Source organism: Trachypithecus francoisi, unplaced genomic scaffold (genome assembly GCF_009764315.1).
Source record: "Trachypithecus francoisi isolate TF-2019V2 unplaced genomic scaffold, Tfra_2.0 Contig01474, whole genome shotgun sequence".
In the NCBI taxonomy this organism is placed as follows: domain Eukaryota; kingdom Metazoa; phylum Chordata; class Mammalia; order Primates; family Cercopithecidae; genus Trachypithecus; species Trachypithecus francoisi.
The window spans coordinates 9145371-9169956 of record NW_022681435.1 but is presented as its reverse complement, the minus strand read 5'-3'; the positions used below and the strand labels follow the sequence as shown (position 1 = coordinate 9169956).

The window sequence follows — 24586 nt, the reverse complement described above, 5'->3', positions numbered from 1 at the left end:
TAATTACTATAGTATCACAGCCTGGCCAACATGGCGAAATCCCATCTCTACTAAAAATACAAAAATTAGCTGGGCGTGGCAGCACACACCTGTAATCCCAGCTACTAGGGAGGCTGAGGCAGGAGAATTGCCTGAATCCTCTGGGGCAGAGGTTGCAGTGAGCCGAGATCGTGCCACTGAACTCCAGCCTGGATGACAGAGTGAGACTCCATTGCAAAAAAAAAGAAAAGAAAAGAAAAGAAAATATAAAAGTGTATCTCTTCCATTAAAAACATATCCAATAATTCCGCTAAGATATTTGACTGACCTTCACATTCAGCCTCGTTCCACTGTAGCTTCCCATTCATTCATTTCGTTCAATGGCTATTTATTGAGCACCTACCATCTGGCAGACACTTTTCTGCTTCAGCATCAAACAAATAGACGAAAATTCCAGCCTGTTTGTGGTTTATATGGGATTGGATGGTGCTAATAACTGTATCAAAAAATAAAAACTATTAGCTTGCCCAAAATTTGGATTACCATGGGAGCAGAGAGCTAAAGGAAAAGGGATCTCATATGTATTGAATATCAGTGACTGTGTCATGTGCTGTGTTGTGTGGTTTATCTCATTTAATCATCGCAGCAACCCTGGGAAAGATGAATATGATTATTTTTACTTTTTACAGATGAAGAACCAAGATTTAGGAATATAATATATCTTGCTTAAGGTCATACTAGTGAGGAAATAAATCTATGTCAGTCTTTTCAAACATGCTAGATGTGATGATATCATTTTAGAACCATATATTTGATATATGGACCACCATACTGAAACCTCAGGGCATTTTGCTCACTAATGATATGTATCAAGGAATGGCATTTCACAGATGAATGGATAAGGAAAATGTGGTGTGTGTGTGTGTATATACATATATATACATATATACACACACGTATACATATATACAATATACACCTATATATACACATATACATATATACACATATATACATATATACACACACACACATACACACATTTTCCTTATCCATTCATCTGTGAAATGCCATTCCTTGATACATATCATTAGTGGGCAAAATGCCCTGAGGTTTCAGTATGGTGGTCCATATATCAAATATATGGTTCCAAAATATCACATCTAGCATGATATTGAAAAGACTGACATATATGTGTATATATACACACATGTATATATATATATTACATACACATACATACACACACATATTACTCCACGTTAAGAATATTTTCATATGCAACTACATGGATGAGTCTTGAGGACATCATGCTCAGTGAAATAAACCAGTCACAGAAGGACAAATACTGCATGATTTCACTTATATGAGTATCTACAGTAGCCAAATTCACAGAAGCTGAGAACACAGTGGTGGTTGCCAGGGACTAGGGGAAGAGAGAAATGGGGAGTTGCTCTTCGACAGGAATAAAGAATAAAGAATAAGCAAATCTCATGTTAAGTGTTCTTAACACACACACTCACACACATGCACACACAAATGTCACTTTAATGGACTTGTTTAAAACATCAGTTGAAATGTAGTTGTTAAGTTCATATTCTCCTTATCATTTATGTAGATTTATCTACATTTCTGAATAGCAGTAATCACCATAGTACACTCTAGTTTCATAACAAGCATCTTCCCTGGAATCCCTTACCCCAGATTAGCAATTTGATGACCACAGTAACATGTGCTTCTCAGATAACACATGACCTTTCATTTGGCTGAGAACTTAGTGGTTGACTTTGCTAAAAATAGGTCTTTAATGGTTGAGTGTGACATTTCATCACGGGGTGTTATTTGGGAGTTTTTCTTTTCATACATGAAACAAGTATGGCTGTAGAATTGATTACCCTTGTTTCCTTGATGAAACGCATTCAGAATTTCAAAGATATTGAACATTTTTGTGACCAAAATTAGTTACACAGAATTATGGAATCTGTCAGTGCTTGGGGACAAAACCCTTTCGTGTATTGAAAATGTGGAAGTAGACAGGGAAGCATTTCAGGAGAGGAGTGAGAAGCTGGATTAAGTCTGGATGCTGGGTCAGGGGTGAAGGAGGAGATCTTGCTGATGTAGGTCTTGACCAGGTTGGTGCTGATGCAATGGCAGGTGCTGCGGCCGTGATATCCCCTGGTGATGTCATTCCAAGGAATCAGCTGCCATCAGTGCTTTCCAGAACCTGGCTCTTTGGGTGAGGGGCACCAAGGGATAGACGTGCACCTTAGGACACCTGCCATCTTGTATGCCATCTCTCTAGTTTGGAGTCTTTGCGGAAGAGTTGTATGGGCCATGCTTTTTAGCTTGTCTTATCACCCCAAATACTTCCTGTCATCCTAAAATAATATCCAGGCTCTCGATCTGATTTCCAAAACCTTACATTGCCTTCACACTGATTCTCAAGCCTCAGCTCTCACCAATTGCCCACTCACCTATTGCTCATGGGCCACTCGAACTGACTTCCTGATCCTCCAAACACATCAGGTTGCTCCCTCCTTGGGATCTTCCACTACTTGTGACTTCTGCCTACATTGTACTACCCCTAACTTTCCCAGGGCTGGCTCCTTCTTGCCTTTCAAATCTCAGCTTAAATGTCACTTCCTTCGAGAGGCTCCCTCGAAACGCCCAATCATTCCCTCTCCTATCACCCTACTTTAATTCTCTGAATATTTCTATACAGTCAATGCTGTGCTTGTTTGTTCTTTCAGATCCATGAAAACAGGGACCATGCCTGTCATAGTCCCAACAATGCTCCCAAGCCCTAGGTGAGCACCCTGCACGTAGTAGTTCAATGAGTAGTTTGTCAGATGATGGAAGGAGGCACTCCGGCTGTAGGTGATTTAAATGTAACAAACGTATTTGTAGGTTATTTTTTAATAATGCAAAAGAAATGAAGACTAGGCCAATTTTCTTTTTTAATTTTATATTTCAGCCTCAACACCTAGCTATTTCTGATTAGTCAGAGATTAATTAATCACATACAACAGTGTGTCCTGAGGGGATTCACATGCACTGCTTTTTCCAATGATTTGCAAATGCACCAGCCTAAAACCTAGTCTCTGGCACAGATTTCAGAATCTCCACTTAACACATCAGAAACCTTTAAGGCTTATCCTGAACTCCAAGGCTGGCTTAACTTCTGCAGTAAGCAGCTGCTTATGCATGGATGCCCACAATGAGTGATATCACCAGAAATCCACCTCAGCTACTTAAATAAAGTATGATGTATTTCATACACACAAAGTGTTTCTTCATATGAGTAGGTTAGTGACACTATTGAATACAAATGACCTGTTTTTGAATATACTGGAACCTCACAAACTTTTTTCTGCCTCAAAAGTGGAATTCAGTTGAAGATGGGTCTGTCCTTAGAAGACCAAGTTATTATAGTTACTAAAATAAAAATAAATAAAATAAAGACTTTTCAAAAAACAGGAGATGCTGGCAAGGCTGTGGAGAAATAGGAAGGCTTTTACACTGTTGGTGGGAATGTAAATTAGTTGAACCATTGTGGAAGACAGTATAGCGATTCCTCAAGGATCTAGAACCAGAAATACCATTTGAGCCATCAATCCCATTACTGGGTATATATCCAAAGGAATATAAGTCATTCTATTATAAAGATACATGTACATGTATGTTTATTGCAGCACTATTCACAATCACAAAGACATGGAGCCAACCCAAATGCCCATCAATGATAGACTGGATAAAGAAAATGTGGTACATGTACATCACGGAATACTATGCAGCCATAAAAAGGAATAAGATCATGTCCTTTGCAGGGACATAGATGAAGCTGGAAGCCATCATCCTCAGCAAACTAACACAGGAACAGAAAACCAAACACTGCATGTTCTCACTTATAAATGGGAGCTGAGCACATGGACACAGGGAGGGGAACAACACACTGGGGCCTGTTGAGGGTGGACGAGGGGAGGGAGAGCATCAGGACAAATAGCTAATGCATGCGGGGCTTAATACCTAGGTGATGGGTTGATAGGTGCAGTAAACCACCATGGCACATGTTTACCTATGTCACACACCTGTACATTCTGCACACATATCCCAGAACTTAAAGTAAAATTTAAAAAAATAAATAAAGTAAAATAAGACTTTTACTTACTGGGACAGGCCCATGGTTTCTAGGGTTGAGAACAATCTCCAGGGGCTTGACCCTCAGGAAGGGAGAAAGGAGAATCCCTTCTTCCCTTGCAGGGAGCATGGGCTGGGTGGCAGTTGTGTTCCTGCCATCTGAAAGTGAAATGTGGACTTCAAATGTTGACTTATGTCTCACAATACTATTCGTGTCCAGCTCCTGATACTTCTTGGGACATTCCTTTGTACTTGGGATCTTATGAACTTAGAGAGAAGATGTAGATTAAGTTTCAAAAACCTGACTTTAGAAAATATTTTTAAATAAAGAATGGGCTATCATTTGTATTAGCAAATCACAGAGAATGTCCTGTGGCATGGGATCATTTTGTTAAGCGCCAATCCAATTCTTTGTTTGCTCTCATCTCGGGGTGGTCATTGTTAATTTAGAGATTATTATTTAGGGTGGATTCAACAGTCTTACATGGGATTCTTTTTAGGGAGGATGATGGGAAAATATTCTTTTTCACATTTTTTTTTTTTTATCCTGGGAGAGGGGGCATCTATTCTTTCACTCATTGTGACAGTGAGAGTGAAGTGAAGAAAAGGATTATCATGCCAAGATCAGGGCTGAGTAATATGGTAAATCTCAGTTTATCTTAAGTGCAGTAAAACCCCAGGCAGTTAGAAGAGTGAGGTATTCTGGTTAGTTCAACATTCTATTTAATCTGGGAGTACCCAATAGGCCACTTCTCCACAACAGATTTTTATAGAATTCAAATACAATAAAATATACTTGACACTGCAACTATACTGAATCCATATTTATCTCTTCTAATGACTTAGAAGACATTTAAAGATCTCACCAAGCCTCAGAGTCACACGGAGAACGTCAGTGATTTCAGAAATGGCCCTTAGTAGGGATTTCTGGCTGATGGTGGGATGGCCTGTTTTTGCTGATTGAAAGCAGCACTTCATTGGATGCGGTGGGCGGGGGGTGGGACACCACGTCTTGGTTTCCCAGGTATAATTCGGCAATCTGGGGGCTTCCTCAAAAATACATAGACCCTAAAATGAGATAATATATGAAAAGTCCCCTAGTGCTGAGCCTAACACAGAAAAACATTCAGTACATACAAGATGACTTGACTCTGTTTATCTGGGATTGGTTTGTTTTATTTTGCTTTTTTCTTTTAGGGGTGGGGGAGCTCTTCCTACATAGTTAAGAACCCTTCAACTAGAGGAACTTGATATTCCTAACCTAGGACAAGCAGGAACTTTTTGACCTCCAGCGTTGTTTATATTTTTAAACTAAGCAACAACAGAAGATAACTACAAGGAACTATCATGAATTATGGCTAAATGTTGAATGGTGACCCATTAAATCAGTTATTAGTATGACTGGATTGTACCTTCTGCCCTGGGACAAGCCTAGACAGAGAGAGTTGAGAGAAGCAAGTGTAAAAACGTCTAGGCTGTTTTTCTTTTCTTTTCTTTTTTTTAATACGCTGTTAATGAGAGGGTAAATTCTTGTAAAGTTTTTGGAGAGCACTTTGACCTTAATTTTGAAAATGCTAAATTTACATAGCCTTTGACTTGGTAATTTCACTTCTACGAGTTTTTTCTAGCTATGTGTAAGGATTACAGCATCATGTATTTTAATTTTGCAGCAAAAAAAAAAAAAAACTTGAGAAAAAAAGAAATGTCTGTGTGGGGCACTAGCTAAATTGGTAAATTGATATTATAAAATAAAATGTTGCTATTAAGAAAGGTGATGGATATATATGAACTCACATTTTAAAATGTCTGAGATTTATTGTAGAGGGAAAAAGTGAAAGACTGTACGGATAATATTATTTTATTGATCAGAAAAATTAGATACACATACAAATGCATGTATAGTCATAGCTTTCTGGAAGGATATATAATATACCGTTCAGCTAATATATAATTTAAGGATTATGAGTATTATACATTGAAATTAATAATTATTACAAAGTAATACAAATTAAAGTTTGTTGATATATACATAATATTTATAGTAAAATGAGTATAATTAAATTATTCAAAAGTTTGCTTTCTTACATTTGTTAAATATTTTCCAGTTTATGTTCTAATTTGCTTATTCCAACTTTTATTTCTATCACCTATATAATTAAACTCCAGTTCAGTTTAGGGTCATTCATAATTTCCAAACTGATGATTTCACTGTTTCTTCAGTAGTGTTGAAGATAATAGTGATGGCACTAGACATCCATTATTGAATCCCTTTGATGTGCTAAACACTTGTGCTTATATTTTCTCTAAACCTCACAAAATTGTGAAAGATGATGAGGAAGCAGAGGTTCTGCCATAGTAAGGAACCTGCTAAAGCCATGCAGCCAGCAAGTAAGTTTCAGAGCTAGCACTGAAACTCAGGTCTAACGCCAAAGACGGTACTATTTCCATATGTCATTCTGCCTTAGATATGGTGCTGGTGAATTCATTTTTCAGAAAGTCTTTTGTGGGTAAAACAGATAGCTGTTTAAAAAGAGATAGAAACCGTGCTTTGGATTATTATGGCTTGCTAGCATTTTCCTCTCACCATTGTTATTAATTATTCTGTGTTTCCCATTTGTCTTAACTTTGATCATATACTTAAAAAGTTTATGGGAACTGCCCAAGTGCATTCGATTCTGCTGATATTTCCATGGTCTGAACGCCAGCCCTATGAGCAGGGGCCAAGTGGAGCATGCCATCTGAAGACTGCTCCAACTTTCAGGGCTGGACCTGGTTCAAATGGGATGCCATACCATTGTTTATTTTAATGAGATAAAGAGCAAAGAAAAATGAAAAAACAAAATCTGCATTTGAAAACATTCAAGTAACATAATCTGTATTAGTCAAACTAATTCTAAGGCTGGCGTGGTTTCGATTTTAGAGATTTCCACAGCTCCATGGGTACCCCCAGGGTGGCCATGTAGAAGTAACAACAACAATACTAGGAACACCCTTGCAAGCCTCTGTCTCCCTTTCTTGCTTTTCTAACTCCCTTCACCTGTTCTTTATTCAGCTATTTACTGGGGCATGGTCTTTACCTGAAGTTTTTCCCGGTATTTTCAACCCATTAAGATAAGTGGGGTGGGTGTAGGGGGCTGTGCCCACGAAACAGACATCCAACTCGGTTTTAGGGTAGGCTTTTTAGAGGAAATGATAACTACTGGGAGTCCTAAAAGAGAAATCATAGAGGTAGAGGTGCCCACTTATCTAGGTAGAGAGAACGGCATGTGCAGAAGGGAGAGATAAAAGGGCACACAGTACATCTGTACAGCTGTGAGTCCCCAAGCATCTGACCTCTCTTGAATGAGGATATTGACTACAGGTTAGTTAGTTGACCTTGTTAAAGCCTTATCATATCAGGATTACCAGGGTACAAAGACATTCCTAGAATAAATGGCTCTGTTACTAAACACTCACCCTATAACACCATTGTTGACACTGTGACTTTTAAAAATCTCTCATATCTGGCCATACCTGTCTCACCTTCCTAAAGTCACACTGGCAGATGACACATCAGGGCAAGATGAAAACTGTAGGGACTTGTGTAGAATGAAACGATAACTTCCTGTTCTTCAAAGGGACTGTTGGTAAAATATCCTTTTTGCAAAAACAGGGAAATGCTTAAGGTTGGAGTTTCTGTTTTCAGTAATGAAGACGGATATTCACATGAAAAGAAGACAAAGGAAAACAGAATGCCCTAGCCATGGGCTAAGCAGTTGGCTATTTTTATTTGTCAAGACAAAAACATCAAATGACAATTCTTTCTTCGTTTCTCTGTATGCATCTAGTGCTAAAGCATGCTACTAAGTCTTAAGTTCTATTAACTCCTGACAATGTATAAACTTGGGTTTACAGTTTATATACACCACAGTTAGGGATTTCCATATATCCTCCAGCTAGTCAAGAAAATCTTTGTTTTGGAGTTCTTTACTGTCTATTGCATCATCCAAATTTATTTTTTGCCTATGAGAACTGAAAAAGTGAAGACCAAATTTGGAAATTCACGTGTGCCAATGCAGATATCAACATGAACAAAAGAAAAATACGTGTATTGGACTCTGGAAAGTAAAATCACAGATCTATTCTGGTTCAAGGTCAGCCATAAATGGAATTGTAAAGAAAGGCCAGAAAATAATATATGGTTCATACTCAAGAACAAGAATGGTCATATCATATACAAAATGAATTGAGCTAAAATATAAACAGTAAAATGCTATGGTTTTTATCGTTAGCAAACTTCCACTAATTATAAATTAAAGGCAGGCAGTAATACCCATAGATTAAAAAGCTAGTTGAAAACTGAGATTCCTATAGTAAATATTAAGCGTTGTGTGGTACATTAGTCACATGTGTATAATAAAGACAATAAATCCATGTAAGTATAGCAATGATGAAATGTGCATAAAGCAGTTTGGACTCCACAGAAGTAAGCAAAGTATAAATAGATAGCATGCTCAGGCACAGAGAAAAGCAAGTGCTATTTTAGCACTTGAGCTAGTGATAATTTATTGTTCAGGCTCTCCAGTTGAGTCAATGTTTATATGGTGCTGTATATTAACTGAAACCAAAATAGTCTGTGCACAACACTGTCTTGGATAGATGACTGAGTGATCAGCAGAAACCGTATCAAACAACCACTCCCCTACGAGCGAGGGATTTATAATATTTAAAATATTCATCCTAAAGCTCCAAGCTGTTTTGACAGTTTTGTCTGTTCATAAATATTCTTCAAAGAGAGGAAGTATGGCATATGTAATGGAAAAAGGTAGTAAAATGGTTAGCTTCCAAACTCAGGACCCAGATTGCCTGGGTTCAAGTCCTGGCTCTGTTACTTACAGTTTTGTCTGTTCATAAATATTCTTCAAAGAGGGGAAGTATGGCATATGTAATGGAAAAAGGTAGTAAAATGGTTAGCTTCCAAACTCAGGATCCAGATTGCCTGGGTTCAAGTCCTGGCTCTGTTACTTACTAGCCGTGTTGACTTTGGGCAAGTTACTTAACCTCTCTGTGCCTCAGTTTCCTCATTAGTAAGTGGGGTTAAGGATAGTACCTACCTCGTAGGGTTGTGAAGCTGAAATAATTAATACAAATAAAACATTTAGAATAATGCCTGACACAGAGTGAGGGTTTACTACCTAGACTCTGCCACAGACCAGCAGAATGACTTTAGATAAGTTACTTAACCTTGACCTTTGGTTTCTTCTTTGTAAGATGCAAAGGATAATAAACATCTCACAGTGTGACTGTGAGAATCATATGAGATACCATATGGAAAGCAGCTAGCCCTGTAGGAACTGCTGAAGGTTTTCTTCTTCCTGTCTCTTCTCATCCTTTCCCTTGCAGGGATATTTTTAAGGACACTTTTTTGTAGCATCTCTGTGTGTCAAGCACTTTGTTCCTACCCCACTCACCTAGCCTTGCCCATACTTTGTGAAATCACAGTCAGACATTAGAACCCAATGATTTGACTTGAAGACCTGTCCTTTTATCACGACACTGCTTTTCCATAGAAATACTTCCTTCAGAAAGCCTTTCAAGATTAATGCCACCCAATTCTGGCCTACTCACTTCTTGACCAGTGTGGACTATATTTTCATTTGTGACACTGAATATGTTTGACCATTTCATGTATATGTTATGTCTCCCCAACCAAAGCCTGTGTTCTTTGAGAGCAGGCATCTCTCATAACTCCCTCTGGTTAGCCTTTCTTGCCTGGCTTTCAGTCTGATTGGATCAGAATTGGGCAGGACCAGAGGATTCAGCAGATCGGGAGTGATTATCAGCTGTGAAGTTGGCAGTGTCACTAAGGAGTGGAACCAAGATGCCTACTGCTTCTGGGGCCACATTGATCATGTTCAGACATCCAGACCCTGGAAAACTCAGGGTTGTTTCTGAGTCTACAGTCTACATTCAAGAAGAAGGGTAGAAATTCAAGAAGTGGCCAAGGAAGACTTTCAACAGCTTATTGGGATGTCACCAGAGGAAGACTAAAAGTATGACCCTCAAGGCGCCTTCAAGGATGGCATTACTTGCTGAATTCATCACAGTCTGGGGGCTTCAACAGTTTGCAGAAGCCTTCAGATATTTCAGGAAGCCTCTGCTTCCATCCTGCTCTCCCCTGATGGGCTACAGTCTGTATTACAGCAGGAATCCTTTTGCAATGAGTTGCACTTATCTTCAGGCAAAGGCCCCAGATGGGGATACCAGGTTTTATTTACGGTCTGCAAAATTTCCCTAAAGAGAGCGGTGCAAAGCAGAGCTCTGTTGACTTCCTCCTGGCATGCTTGAAGACCTGATCTGTTCACCCCTCAAAGGCCAGATCCATCTCTTAGGGGCTGACACCCATTAAAAACCAACTGTATAGGTATTCAAACAAGAATGCCAGTGTATTCGTCTGTAATGAGAACATTTCAGATGAATATTCATGCTTTCCTGGCCAGCCCATGCTCTCTCTGCAGGCAGGTTTTCCTAGGAAGCCAGATGTGCTGTAGAGGCAGCTTGGTGAGCACAGAATCTGAATACAGGAAGTTAGAAGAGTGGGTCGGTGTCAAACTGAAGCCACATGCGCATTCCCAAGGTCTCCTCAGGTAGTTTGTTAAGGCTCCCTATCCTTGGCCAAGGCCAGCATTGGCCTCTCAACCAGCAGCTGATGAATCCCTGCTCTGATTGGTATCTCTGCCTCCCGCAGGTACTCAGTTGAGTTGTAATCAAACATTTCAGGATTGGGACCATTCTGTTTCTTTGCGGGGCCTTTTTCTCTTCTGCTCTGTCACGTGTCTGGGCCACTGTGGTCCTGGGGATGGGATGTTTGAGAGCAGGGTCCCATGCAGGCTCCTTCCACAGCAGAATGGAGTGCTGCCTTAAGATACACTCAAGGCCGGGCGCGGTGGCTCAAGCCTGTAATCCCAGCACTTTGGGAGGCCGAGACGGGTGGATCACGAGGTCAGGAGATCGAGACCATCCTGGCTAACACAGTGAAACCCCGTCTCTACTAAAAATACAAAAACTAGCCGGGCGAGGTGGCGGGCGCCTGTAGTCCCAGCTACTCGGGAGGCTGAGGCAGGAGAATGGCGTAAACCCGGGAGGCGGAGCTTGCAGTGAGCTGAGATCCGGCCACTGCACTCCAGCCTGGGCGACAGAGCAAGACTCCGTCTCAAAAAAAAAAAAAAAAAAAAAGATACACTCAAAGAAGGGCAGTGAGAGAGGAGTGTGGTTATTCTTGCTAACATAAATTGCACTGTTTAATGTACACAAGAGATGGGAAAAAGAAGAGAGCGAAAGAATTCTCTCCAGGCAAATGTTTACTATGGAAACTGTGTGATTACAGATGTCCATATACAATTCTCAGACACATCTGTTCAAGCCCCCCGCCCCCGCCCCATGCAGAAGGCGATGGCGTGAGTTTCCTTTCTTCTGAACTCCTGCCACACATGGAATGATTCCATTGCCAGCCCTTGTCTTCAGTCGCCTTTTTCAGAGTTGGTTTACTTCTTGTTGTCTTTGAATTTTCTCTCATCTAGAGGCTGCTTTGGCCCTCTGAGGTACCCACGGGCACAGCTGAGCTGATGGCCAAGTGTGGGGGCCCCATCTGCAGCTGTCTGTCCTGAGGAACAGCTGTCCCATGCCCATGGGGAGAGCAAGTCCTGTGTCCCAAACAGTTCTGTGCCCCACCTCACCCTCTTTGCCATAATAGCTCAGCTTCCATGAAGCCTTCTGTGATGTAAGCCACAACACCAACTCCTGGGTGGGGGTCAGGGGCATTGTCCTCACCTGGGGCGATGGGGGAGCAGACACCTGCCCTCTTCTTTCTGTCCCTCACTGCTAGCCCACAGCCAAGGGGGAGGTGTCCAGAGCGGCCATTTCCTGCCCTCTCTGGTGGCTTGCCTTCCATGAGCTGCTGTTACCCCTTCTGCGCGCTCATCTGCCAGCTGATCTGACTTCAGGTGGAAGGTTTTGTGTTTGTTTTCCTTCCCCAGCACTTCCTTGTCCGTCCGTAGCAAGGGGTGAGTCTGAGCCCCACCACCAGTGTGATATGCGTTTGCTCATTTGTGCATGGACAGAGATTCATCAGTGACCTATGCATGCCCGGCTCAGTGCTGAGGGCTCCAGGTAGTACCGTGGCTTCAACGGTTGGCAGAACCCTTCAAATATTTCAGGAAGCCTCTGTTTCCATCCTGCTCTCGCCTGATGGGCTACAGTCTGTCTTACAGCAGGAATCCTTTTGCAATGAGTTGCTCTTATCTTCAGGCAAATACCCCAGGTAGGGACATGAGGTTTTATTTACCGTCTGTAAAATTTCCTTAAAGAGATTGATGCAAAGCAGAACTCTATGCAAAATTTTTTTGTCCTACATGTGGTATGCATGTTTGTGTGTGTAATAAAACTGCAGAGTTGATTTGCAGAATGGGCCAGTGAAGCCTGTTTTATGGTCTAATTTATGGCAGGAGAATGGAGTTTGCACAGCCACCCCTTGTTTCAGGCTGTTTAATATGCAGGGTGGCTGTGGTAGCTGCTCTCTCTTCTTCCTGTCACCCACCCCGTGGACATCCCCCGGTCTCAAGGGAGCGGCATGTGTTTTTCCACAGTCCCTCCTCTGCAGAGGCCAGCCAAGGATGTACTTTGTCCATCAGGTGTTAGAATCCTCGCTCCATGCAGTCAGCTGGTGGTAGCTCTGTGTTTTCTCAGCACAGATGTGGCTGGACTGGCACTGGGACCACCTGGGGCTTCTTCACAGGGCTCTGTTTCAAGCCGTGGGCTGGTGGCCAGACCCTCTTCAGCCTGAGCATGTCCAGGTGAATCTCCTGATTGTGCAGGCTGTGGCTGACAGCTCTGGATAGGGAAGAGCCTCCAACCTTGGTTGTCCACTAGAATCAGCCTGGAGTATTTAAAAATGCTGGTGTCCAAGCCACACCCCAAACCAATTCTGCCATACTCCCTAGGGGTAAGACCCAGTGCTCTCCAAGGGATTTCACTGTGTTTGCAAGACTGAGACTAACTGCCTGCTCTCTGGGAAAGGAGAAAGGAGGAAGGAGGAAGGCAGAGCAAGAAAAGGGGAGAAGAATGGAACCAGGAAGAAGGAAGAAATGAAGGGCTGGCCAGAATGGTGAAGTAAGGCGGTGCCCCCAGCAGGTGCCTGGAGATCTCCAGCAAAAGGATGATGTGCCTGCCCCATCCCTGACCCTGGACTTGGACGTGAGGAACCAAGAGAGGCTCAGAAGAGGAGGCAGGGCTCCTTCTGTGGAACCTGCATGCATCTGCCCTTCCCATCAGATGGACTGCTTCCTAGCCGTGGATTTCCAGATTCAGAGTTCACTGGAGCGTCTCTGAGCTTTCTGTTTCTTCATCCACAAAACAAGGATGTCAAATTGTACTTGCAGGTTGTCATGTGGATTTGATAGGATGATGGTGAAGCTGGACACATGTCTGACTTTCTGCAAGGGAAGCTTAAATGATGATAGACCTTGGAAGAAACCCACAACTCTATTTCAATAAAATTTTACCAACCCTTCCCATCCCTTTGTTCTCTCTGCTGTGCTGAAAGGTAGTGGTTCTGAAATGTTGTTTTAGGAGAGCTAATAAGAACCACAGAGGTCCGGGCTCACTGGCGGGCCCTGATGTCTGCATTTTCCCCAAGCGCCCTGGATGATTCTGATGGCCAATGCTTGGGATCCTCTCTACAGGTGAAGGACCAAATCGCAAAGCTGAGAGAGAGAGATTCTGGGCTGCTGACAGAGCTTTACTGCCTTCCAGGGCTTGTTTTGCACCTCCCAGTTGCTCTTTCTAATGATATCAGTGACTGTCCCAACTCAACATAGAAAACAGGGGTGTGTGAGGCGTGCCAGGGCCAGCAGCCACACGGGGGTAATTTTGGCTAGGTTCCACCTTTCATTTACAAGTCAAACTGAGACGAACTCTAAAACTGGCATCCTCCAAATTAGTAACCTCCAGCCAAACAAGGAGAAAACGCTTTTTCATTTCTGGTGGCAGAGGTAAAAATGGCTGGTCTCTCTTGCATGTTGCACTTGCTTGTCCTGAAAGCGTTGCGTTTGGGGCCTCCATCGTGAGCCATGAGAGTGCATAGTGAAACAAAGCACCTTCTCTGCATTCATATTTGTTTTTAAAGGCATGAAAAGCCCCTTGGATCACAATGAATCAAAGGGTCTGCACACTGACACGTTTCCACTGGGCATTGTGAGAATGTTGGTCTGTGGGAGCCCACAAGACCCTTGGTGGATTTACTGCTTATTGTTTTTATTGTAACTATATTAGGAAAAGGGATGTGTGTGCCCATAGGAGCAGCTACCATAGGAGCCCTGAGAGGCCTGGGAGCTGGAGGGCCAAGGGACCTTGATGAGGGAGGTTTGAGAGCCCCATCACTAGCAGGGGGTCTAGGAGCATTGACTGGAGACCCCCTATCCTACAGTGCAGTTTCAGTGCGCCCTGCTTCTCTGAGGCAGAGTTCTTACCAAGGGCAGTACTCAGCTGTCTGGCAGCGAAACATTCACGTTGCCGTGGTCAGCCTGGGAAAGTGGAAAACGCTATGGAGATTAAGCCTGGGGTGGGGTGGGCAGCCTGGGGTGGGGTGGGCGGACAGCCTCTGCCTCCCCCTTCTCTCTCCAGGGGAAGCAGTGCTGCCCAGCAGCCCCTGTAGAGCCGGGGAGTCAGAGCAAGCCGTTTGTTTTCCGTTTCACAAAGGAGGAGAAGGGATTCCTGCTGCAGTTTTTGCTGAAGAACAAGACTTCCTAGCAACACCAAGAGCTTCTACTTTAGCAAAGGATTTTAATATCTCCCTTCCCTGCTCTTCCCCATTTGGCTAGGGAGCTGATGTCTGATTCAGAAAAGCAACTTTACTATAGGACATCGATGTTCCTACGGCTAAAACACATTTTCCATAACCCGTCAGGGGTTAATAAAATATCAGCTGGGAACATGTAGTGGATTTGGAAGGGAGAAGAAGGGAGAAAAAGGAAAGGGAAGAAGGATTGATGCCGAAATGTAAGGGTTTCCTGATCAGGTGAAGCATGGTGCTTAATTGATAGATTGCATAGATGACTGTGTGCTTTTGTAAGTGGGGTCTCTGAGGTCTTTCATGAATGAAGGGATAGATATAAGACATTCATCACAATACCGCAGAAGTCTCATCGAATGAGAAAAGAGAAAGCTAAATGAATGATCAATCAGAGAATAAGGACACTTACAACAGTAATGAAATTGAGCATCTGTTGAGCTACTGTGTGCTACGCTGCATTCTAAACACTGTAATACCTGGCAACTCATTTCATCTTCAACTGGCGAGTTAGGTGCTATTATCACCCCCACCGTAGGTATGAGGATGAGAGGGCTTGATCAGAATCTCTTGACTTAATCAATGTGAGTGTCCATCCAAGGACCGCAGGTAAGATTCAGGCTGGGTAAAGATCGAGTCCGTTGCTGAGATATGCTCCCTCCCCTACCTAGGTGGAGTTGGGAACCTTCGCCTCCTTACCTGCCTTCCGCATCCCAACATAGGGCTTTCTGGGAACCCAGCCCATGGGATTAGAGCTTCTTTGGTATCATTTCCTTTCCTCACCTTTACAAATAGCACCAGGAGAAAACATGGGAAGGGACTCCTGTGTATTATAGCAGGCACAGACAGTTCCCAATATTGGGGATGAGATGAGAGCCCCAGGGGTCCTGGAGGGACCCAGGATGGCCTTTTCGAGAGATGGAATGTACGGTGTGTCTGCGAATCTGGCAATGCTGCTAACAGCAGCAGCTTTCTCTCAGCCTGTCTCAAACTCTCTCTTCTTTTCTGCCCATGCCTAAAGCACTCAGACACCTTTTCTTTTCCCTCCACCCCAGCAGCCTTGCTGAGCACATTCCCAGCTCACAGGAAATGTTCAGGGGTGGGTGAATCATTCATTCCCACTCTCCACTGCAGAATCTTTGTGTGTGAAGGGCAGGAAAATAGGTAAAAACAGCCATTGGGCACCCATGCTGTGCTTCAGGAAGTCTGCTCCAAGATTCCCAAGCAGGCTCAAGAGTGGAAGTAAAGAACAAGCCAGAAATATCCTTACTGCTTTATTTTATTATTATTTTTTAAATTGCATGTTGGTGCTTTTCCATTAATTTTAACTGAGTCAAGTCCCATGACTTTTGTGATCCCCAAATCCTCCCATAAACTCACTGCAACTGACTTTTTTTTTTTTTTTTGCCTTGAACCCCTTTCCCTTCCCCGCCTGGGAACCTGCCCTTTAAATTGGTCATGGCTGGGATTTTAATCACTCCTCAAAGGCGCAGTGACAATTTCACAACAAAGCAGGGAGGTTGGGGGTGGGAAGGGGAGGGAGTTTTGTTTTCTGCTCCGATTAAGAGAGCAACTGTTCTCTGTTTGTCCCCTGGGGCCCACTCTTGGCACCAGGCTGGGGAGACCTCAACCTTGGTGTTGCAACATCCATCAGACCCAAGTGGGTCTGGGGTTCCTCAAAGGTGAACTGCAGCTGTTTGGATAAAATTCTAAAATCTTGTTTGGGAGATTCTCAGCCCTTGTTTTACAGTCGTTCTTCCTGGCAAAGAAACCAGGAAGTTTTACTTTCCCAGGATCTCAGGCAGGTAATTGTTTTCCCAAACTGTATTTTAATCTGATGGAAATGGACATTCTTTGCTTTGAGAACCTTCGCCCACATCCATAAACCGTTTGTATCCGCCTTGCGCATGGGAGGCTCGATTACAGAGTGCCCCGCCCTCCCCTGAGACGTGTTTCCATCTCTGGTTATAATTTAGGGCCATTTTCATTTCTAAACAACAGTTACGAGCCTTTTAGTCTCTTGGCATCTCGGAGTGCTTTCCTGTTCAGCGGCGGACCACGTCCAGGTGGTGGGTGTTCTCCCGAGGTTGGGAATTGGCAAAATCCCTTATGCGGTGTCATTTTTAAGCAAAGCAGCATAAACGGTGACGAGCTGGTAGTTTCTGCCATAACCAATGCTTTCATGGCCCCCAGGCTCCGACTGATTTATCATGAGGCCTCTTGCTCAGGGGACTTGGCTCACGACTGGAACACCAGAGGCCACGAGTCTGGGCCCTGAGCTCACACTGGGATTGTGAATTTAGGGAAATGGCTACAGCAGTCCTTTTGGAGGTGTGCATGTACCCCCAAGCAGGCTGACCTGGCGGCGCTTTTGTTGGGAGGAGGGGGGCTGAGTTAATTCTCCACCCCTGTACTTTCTGGAGGAGCAGAGTCCACTACAGGGAGGAAGATCCAGCCCTCCCCAGTGAATTAAGTGACTACAAACAGAGTCAGCTTGGAAGCTTCAGGCGGGGTCCTAGCCCCTGTCTCCGTCCCTTCTTCTTGGGGGCTGTTTCTTGACCCATCACTAAAAATGTAAAAGCCAAAAACATTTCAGGGGAAAAGTCCAATTTGCCAGAATAACTTTGTTACTCATCAAGAAATATTGATCTGTCACACCTTGTAGTAGGTGCCTCGACACTGGAGAAGTAGCCAGCCCATTTAAAATGTGAACAACGATTCCCGTTGTCTAAACGCGCCAGGGACAGGCAAGGAGGGTAAGTGGTGTGAGGAGGACGCTGGGGCTCCGCTGAAGTTGGAAAGCTCACAGCCGGTCTTCAGAGAACTGCAACAGGACCCCCTGGGATATTAGCACGCAAGGAACCTGCCCCAGCATCAGAGGCCCTGGGTCAGGCCTGGTTTCTTCGGTGTTCTTTGTGCTACTCCTCACTTTGTGGAGAGGCATCCTTGGTAGAGGTGGATTTTGTAAAATGTGCAAAGGTATGGCTGAATAGTGAACTCTTCCCTTGTCCTCAGGAAAAGCACATTTGGTACCTCCTGTCAGAAGGGACTCAGCAGTCCAATAAAGACTATTGTTTTTTAATTTATTTTTTACGTTCGAAAAATGTTGTCAGGGTGCAGTGACTCATGCCTATGGAAGCGGGTGAATTACTTGAGCCCGAGAGTTTGAGACCAGCCTGGTCAACATGGCGAAACCCTGTCTCTACTAAAAATACAAAAATTACCTGGGCATGGGAGTGTGCACCTGTGGGCCCAGCTACTTGAGAGGCTGAGGTGAGAGAATCACCTGAGCCCAGGAAGTCGAGGCTGCAGTGAGCTGTGATTGTACCACCGCACTCCAGCCCAGATGACGGGAGTGAGACCCTGTCTCAAAAAATAAAAAAAAGAAAAGAAGAAAAACATCAAGTTCTTTGGGAAGGGTTGGGAGGTGATAAAGAGAGGTTGATTAATGGGAACAAACATACAGTTAGATGAAGGAAGAAGTTCTAGTGTTTGATAGCACAGTAAGTTGACTATAGTTAGCAATTTATTATATATTTCAAAATAGCTGGAAGAGAAGATTTTAAATGTTCTCAACACAAAGAAATGATAAGTGTTTGAGGAGATGAGTATCCTAAACACTCTGATTTGTTAGGTATTGTATGCATGTATCAAAATATCACATGTACTCTATAAATATGTATAATTACTATGTATCACTTGTAAAAAAAGAAAGAAAAGGCTATTAATGCTCTTGCCCATTTACCCACTACTACCACCCACTCACTCTTTTATCCACTGACTTATTCACTATTTCATTTATTCATTCTTTCTCTCACTCATTCACTCACTCATTCAATCAGCAAGCAGTCCCTGAACAGGCACTGACTCTGCGCTGGACACGCTGTAGACAGATGAACACCCTATTGGGAGCCGAGAGGAGGAAGGTTTTGGAACCCTGGTCCCCAGGTGCCTGATCACCCACATCGGCCTCCTAGGCTGCCCTCCCCAGGCCCACTGGGTCTCTAGGGTCAGAAAGGAGTGGCCAGAGGATGAGAGACAGACCAATTTCTTAGGTTAGGTCTCATCATTATAGAAAATATTGAATAGTCTGCAAGTGGATTTTATCTCAAGCATTCTCAAAACACTCATTTCCATCCTGCCTCTGCTCCCCGTGCTAATAAAGGAAAATTCTTTCAATAGACCATGCCAAGTACTGACCAGAGCAAACAGAACAGCTCGTCTGGGGAAGCAGGCAACCAGACCACGCTGTGGGAGTTCAAGCTGAGATCATGTTTTAGATTCCCCTTTGCTTGAAAATGCCAGCTGAGATCCGGCCACTGCACTCCAGCCTGGGCAAGAGAGCGAGACTCTGTCTCAAAAAAAAAAAAAAGAAAAGAAAATGCCAGCCACAATTTTCACCCACTTTCCCATCATCCCAAGTCACATATCCTTCCATCATAACAAATCACATCTCCAGTGTGACTGCCTCCCATGTCACAGGCAGCAGAGATTATAGTGAAACTATTCAGAGAGGTGCGAGCCCTGTAGAAAGCTGGAGATCAGAGGATGCCCATCCCTCAGGCTCCTGATACTCTTAAGAAGGTGTCTAAATAGATTGTCTCCTGAGTAGTCCCAATAGCTTTGCTATATGATGTGGCGTGGAGCTCCACACAACCTTGTCTCCCTGAGACTATTTTTGGGCACCTGTGTAGTGGGAGGAGGAGAGAGCAAGGGTCGGGAAACCTGACTTTGAATCTCCTCTCTATCATTTACCAGCTGATTGGTCCAGGCCACCCCTTAACTTTCTGGAGCCTGAATTTTCATACTTTGGGTTTCTTCTTAAATCCATTGGTAAAACAGGTTTAGCACCAATAGGGACCTTATGTGAACTAAGAGAGCTGGAATTCACCTGGGATGCCCCGCACAGCTGTACTAGTAGCTTACAGCTGACTGAAGCCTAGTCTGATTGGCCTAGGTGCACACTATGCTGGCTGCGAAATATTTTGAATATGACTCTTGGAAATAATATATGTGAAGGTCTCTAGGCAGTACAACACATGGTTAGCTAATTCGACGATAGCATTTGGCTAGTACCACTCCCAAGTCTAACTTAAATTATGTTTCGTAATTTAACTTCAATTATGTTTCATAATTTAACTTCAATTATGTTTCATAATTTAACTTCAATATGTTTCATAATTTTTAAAATCAATTGACAAATGAACAATCTTCAAATCTGCCTGTATCTTTTGAGGGTCAACAAAGAAGTTCTTCAGTGTTTAGGGCCGAGCCTTCTTTTCCAGTATTTTTTCATGAGTGCTAGTGATTTGGTTGCTCAAAGTTCCAGGGAATGAACTTTATCCAAGCTTTGAAGAAGGACTGAAGAACTGCTCGGGGTGGGGGGCTTGTGAGTGAAGATAATATTTGAAGAAGGTGATTTTTAACAAAACGTGGTAGACTTCTAAACAATGTCAAGACAGATACCCCTCAACTTGGATTTGTGGGCCAGTGTGACATCTTAGGTGAAAACGGCAGAAATGTGTTTTTAGGAGTATGCTATATAGTTCTTAATGAGATTCCACAAAATTTAGTGTGTTGGTGGAGATGACAGAGAGATTAGGGAAGACCATAGAACCTCTTTATGCTTATTTTTTTCTTTTCTGTTTTTTGAGACAAAGTCTCGATCTTGTCCCCCAGGCTGGAGTGCGATGGTGCGATCTCGGCTCACTGCAACCTCCACCTCCTGGGTTCAAGCAATTCTCCTGCGTCAGACCCCCAAGTAGCTGGGATTACAGGCGCCTGCCACCACACCTGGCTAGTTTTGGTATTTTTAGTAGAGACGAGGTTTCACCATGTTGGCCAGGCTGGTCTCGAACTCTTGACCTCAGGTGATACACCCACCTTGGCCTCCCAAAGTGCTGGGATTACAGGCGTGAGCCACTGTGCCCTGGACTCTTTATGCTCTTTATAACAGAAAATGAATGTACCGTTTTTTACTTGGGTCTCAGAAAAGACAAGTATGAGTTGGTATTTAATGGTAGACTAGGTCGTAAATTGACAGGAGAGCCATCCACATACGTCAGAAAAAGAGGAGCAGAGAAGAAAAAAAAAACAAAACAATAAAAGACCCGAGACATCCATTCATCCACCCATCCATGCATACTAGAAAGTCTGAGTTTCAATTGTGTTTCTCACTGAGTTATGTTTTGGGTTCATAGTCTTGGCTGGGTCCCTTTGCATTAAGTGAAACAAGTGCTAACCTAGGAAGCAGGTAATCTTTGTTTATTTATCATCTGTAAAATGAGGAACAAAAGAGTACTCATTTCATAGAGGTTTTAAGAATTGAATGAGTAAATATATGTATGTGTGTCTATATATATATAGTCATACATACATATAGTATTATAGATATATAGTCATATATATAGTCATACATACATATAGTATTATAGATGTGTGTATGCATCCTTTGATAATTAAATTACAGCTATGTACCCTCTCTCCAGAAAAATTCACAAACACAAGACACTTAGCCTAATATTTTCAGAGATTTTCCAAAGCCATGGGCCTCCTTCTAATTATCCAAGTGAGGAAATCCTTTCTATACTGAAATTATTATTGTGTTTTTCTCACTTAAAAGGAAACTGCAAGTCAAATTTGATTATAGTCAGTATTCTACAATAAATATTTCTTTGTGGTTTCCATCCCGCTAAGATTTTTAAGCTCAGTCATGTCTAGAATATAGCAAATGATAAGAAGTCTGATACGAACAAGAGGTCTTGTCCTATTAGAGTTCATAGTAATAGCATTTGATCTATAATAACAGAAAAAATATTGCATGGACATACATTAATCTATTCCTAAGCTTAACTCCAGATGAGGAATCAGTTTTTTATTCCTCATTTGTACAGGGTGGAGAGAGAGGGGCTTTTTTCTTTCGATTTGTTTTTCCATGTCTATTTAGAGCAACCAAAATAGGAAAACTGCTGCACAGGTCTTAAAATTCACTTCCTCCATCCGCTTTCTGAATTCTGCTCCAGGTCTGATGACTATAACTTTTTAAACATGTCATTTATTTTTATTTTTATTTTAGTCTAAATGTCTCTTCAAAAACACCAGGGAAAAACATTTTTAGCTTCACTAAGAAAACAAACATGTTGAAACAACACCCAGAATGTTCAGGTAGAGTTGGTGTTTTTGGCTTGTGTGTATTTTAACGGTGAGCCTGGCAAAATATATGTTGGAAACAGAATTTTTCTTCATCTTACGTGTGCCAGTTTCTTTCTGGAATAAAACAAAAAGGAGAATTGATCACAACTTCTCTATTGGAGCTAAACATTTTGTGGTTGTGAGAGGTTATTTCAAGTTAAACAATATGATGTCTTTTTTCAGTTTTTAATTACTATTTATAGACATCCTGTGTAGAGTCAGTCAATGGGAATGCGGACCGTGGGGGGCAAGTGAAGAAAAAGCTGACCTAGAGGAGGAATGAATGCGGACTTGAGATCCGTTAGTGCACCACGACTTTTCTGCCTTCATGACCTCACTGAATCCTTTTACATTTTCAGGTAGAGTTGGTCATTTCGATGGGAATTTGTTGTTTACCATTTTGATGCCTACTCTCAGGGCATGATTGTTGAGTCCCCAAAGACTCAAATGGGAAAATAATCATATTCTGATGAAAAAGTCAGATCCATCTCACCAGTTCTTCAGGGCCAAGCAGCGTCAGGGTGTTTAGTGTCTGCGTTGTTTTTGCTCAATAGACAGATAAGTGAGGAATAATACTCAGCAGTGAGCAGATAGTAGCTGTGCAGCAAGTGAGTAAATGAAAGGATGTGAAAAGCAATTACCAGGCGAAGTGCTCTATCCATCTTTAGAAGTTGTTCATTAGGATCGTGTTCATTCACTCTGTTTTTAAACTATTAATACATAAGACGGTGCTAAACTCAACATGCTCTGAATTGTGGGAGTCAGAACCATCCTGTGCCTTATAGGGATTAGCCCAATTACAGGTCAGAGTTGAAATCTAACTCTGATATATAACAAATGTATTTGATATTCTATCTAATTTGTGTATGTATTTATGTATGTATGTATGTATTAGAAATGGGCTCTCGCTTTGTCACCCAGGCTGGAGTGCAGTGGTGTGATCATAGCTCACTGCAGCCTCAAGCCCCTGGGCTCAAGCGATCCTTCTGCCTGGGCCTCATGAGTATCTGGGACTATAGGCCTGTGCCACCACACCCAGCTAATTTTTTTCTTTTAATTTTTTGCAGAGACAAGGTCTTGCTGTGTCACCTAGGCTAGTCTCAAACCCCAAGGCTCAAGGAATCCTCCAGCTTTGGCCTCCCAAGTGCTAGGATTACAGGCATGAGCCACATGCCTGGCCATATTTATTATTTTTATCTCTTATAGCCTGAAGCATATTTACCATATATGGACTAGCTTTCTTTCAAAGTTTCGTTTTACATCATATAACTGTTTTGTGAGTGCACTTAACTAGACTCTATTATAACTAGACGTTATCAATCAGTTGGTTATTGTCAGTAACATCCCTTCTCATTTCATGATTATAAGTGCTTTGCCCTTGCAAGCCTTCTGAATGCTCCTGGGCCACCAGTTGCTAAGCATTTTCTTTCCATGTTATCTGAGTTTATCAGGATCTCCTAACCTCCCTCACTGTGGCCGTGAATCAGGCTCATTCACACCGTGCTAGTGGAATTGCAGGGTAGACACACTATGAGATATATCAGCCGGCTATTTAAATCCTTTCATTTCCTAAAAGGTTAAAAGGCCAGATCTTAGAAATTAAGGTGTTGGTTTTTGTTTTTTTCTTAAATCCATTAACTTGGCACAGGGACTGAAACTTGAAAATTATACTGGTAAACTCTGACCATTGTCAAATGATGGACATGTATCACACATGGCTTATGAATACTTAGGCAAAGCATGGTTTTTAGACATTTTAAAAGCTCACTTTGAATTCAGAATAGAAGAAAACATTATAACAGTAAGAAAATCTCATAAAAGCTGAATTTATGTATTTTACTAGCATTATTTCAAAAATAAATCATTCCTTTTCCAATCTGCTCAAAAATGTCTATTTACTAAGAATACCTAAGAAAACGTTGGCTTCTACCTGATTCTTAGTTTTTGGAAGAAGACACTCAATTGGTGTAACTCTCTATCAGTGTCCAGCCAACTGTTGACAGTCACCCATGTGCGACATGCAGCTTGTGAGCCCAGTGACGGTCCATGACAAGCCTGATTAATTTCATACCTGCTTTGCACATTATCATTTGCACTTGTGTTTCCTTATGTGCAAAATAGAAGTACAACTGAGTGAAAGCTTTAAAGAGTGCAGATGGCCCCACGATTTGAAGACCTGAGTACATATAAAGAGGAGATAAAAGGATATTTTGCAGAAGGACAATGAAATGGGAGAAGAACTCCAAAGTGGGGCCCAACTTACTGGTCATACTGAATATGACTTGCATCTCACGGTGTTAGTGGAGGACTTTCTCTGACCTGGGGTTGGGTCTTTTCCCCTTGAGCACCAAAGATGGAAGAAAGGAAGCAAAATGTAACGTAGCTGAGCTTTGGATGGATTAAGTCAAGGTCATATAAAACAGTTCAAAGCAAAAGTGGGGCCCAGATGTCCAT

General features: G+C 42.5%; 1 protein-coding gene across 2 annotated transcripts in view; it reads left to right on the top strand.

Moving 5' to 3' along the window:
- Positions 1–24586, top strand: part of BCL2 (BCL2 apoptosis regulator) — a 200071-nt gene that overhangs the window by 128746 nt on the left and 46739 nt on the right. The gene's annotated exons all lie outside the window — the stretch shown is intronic.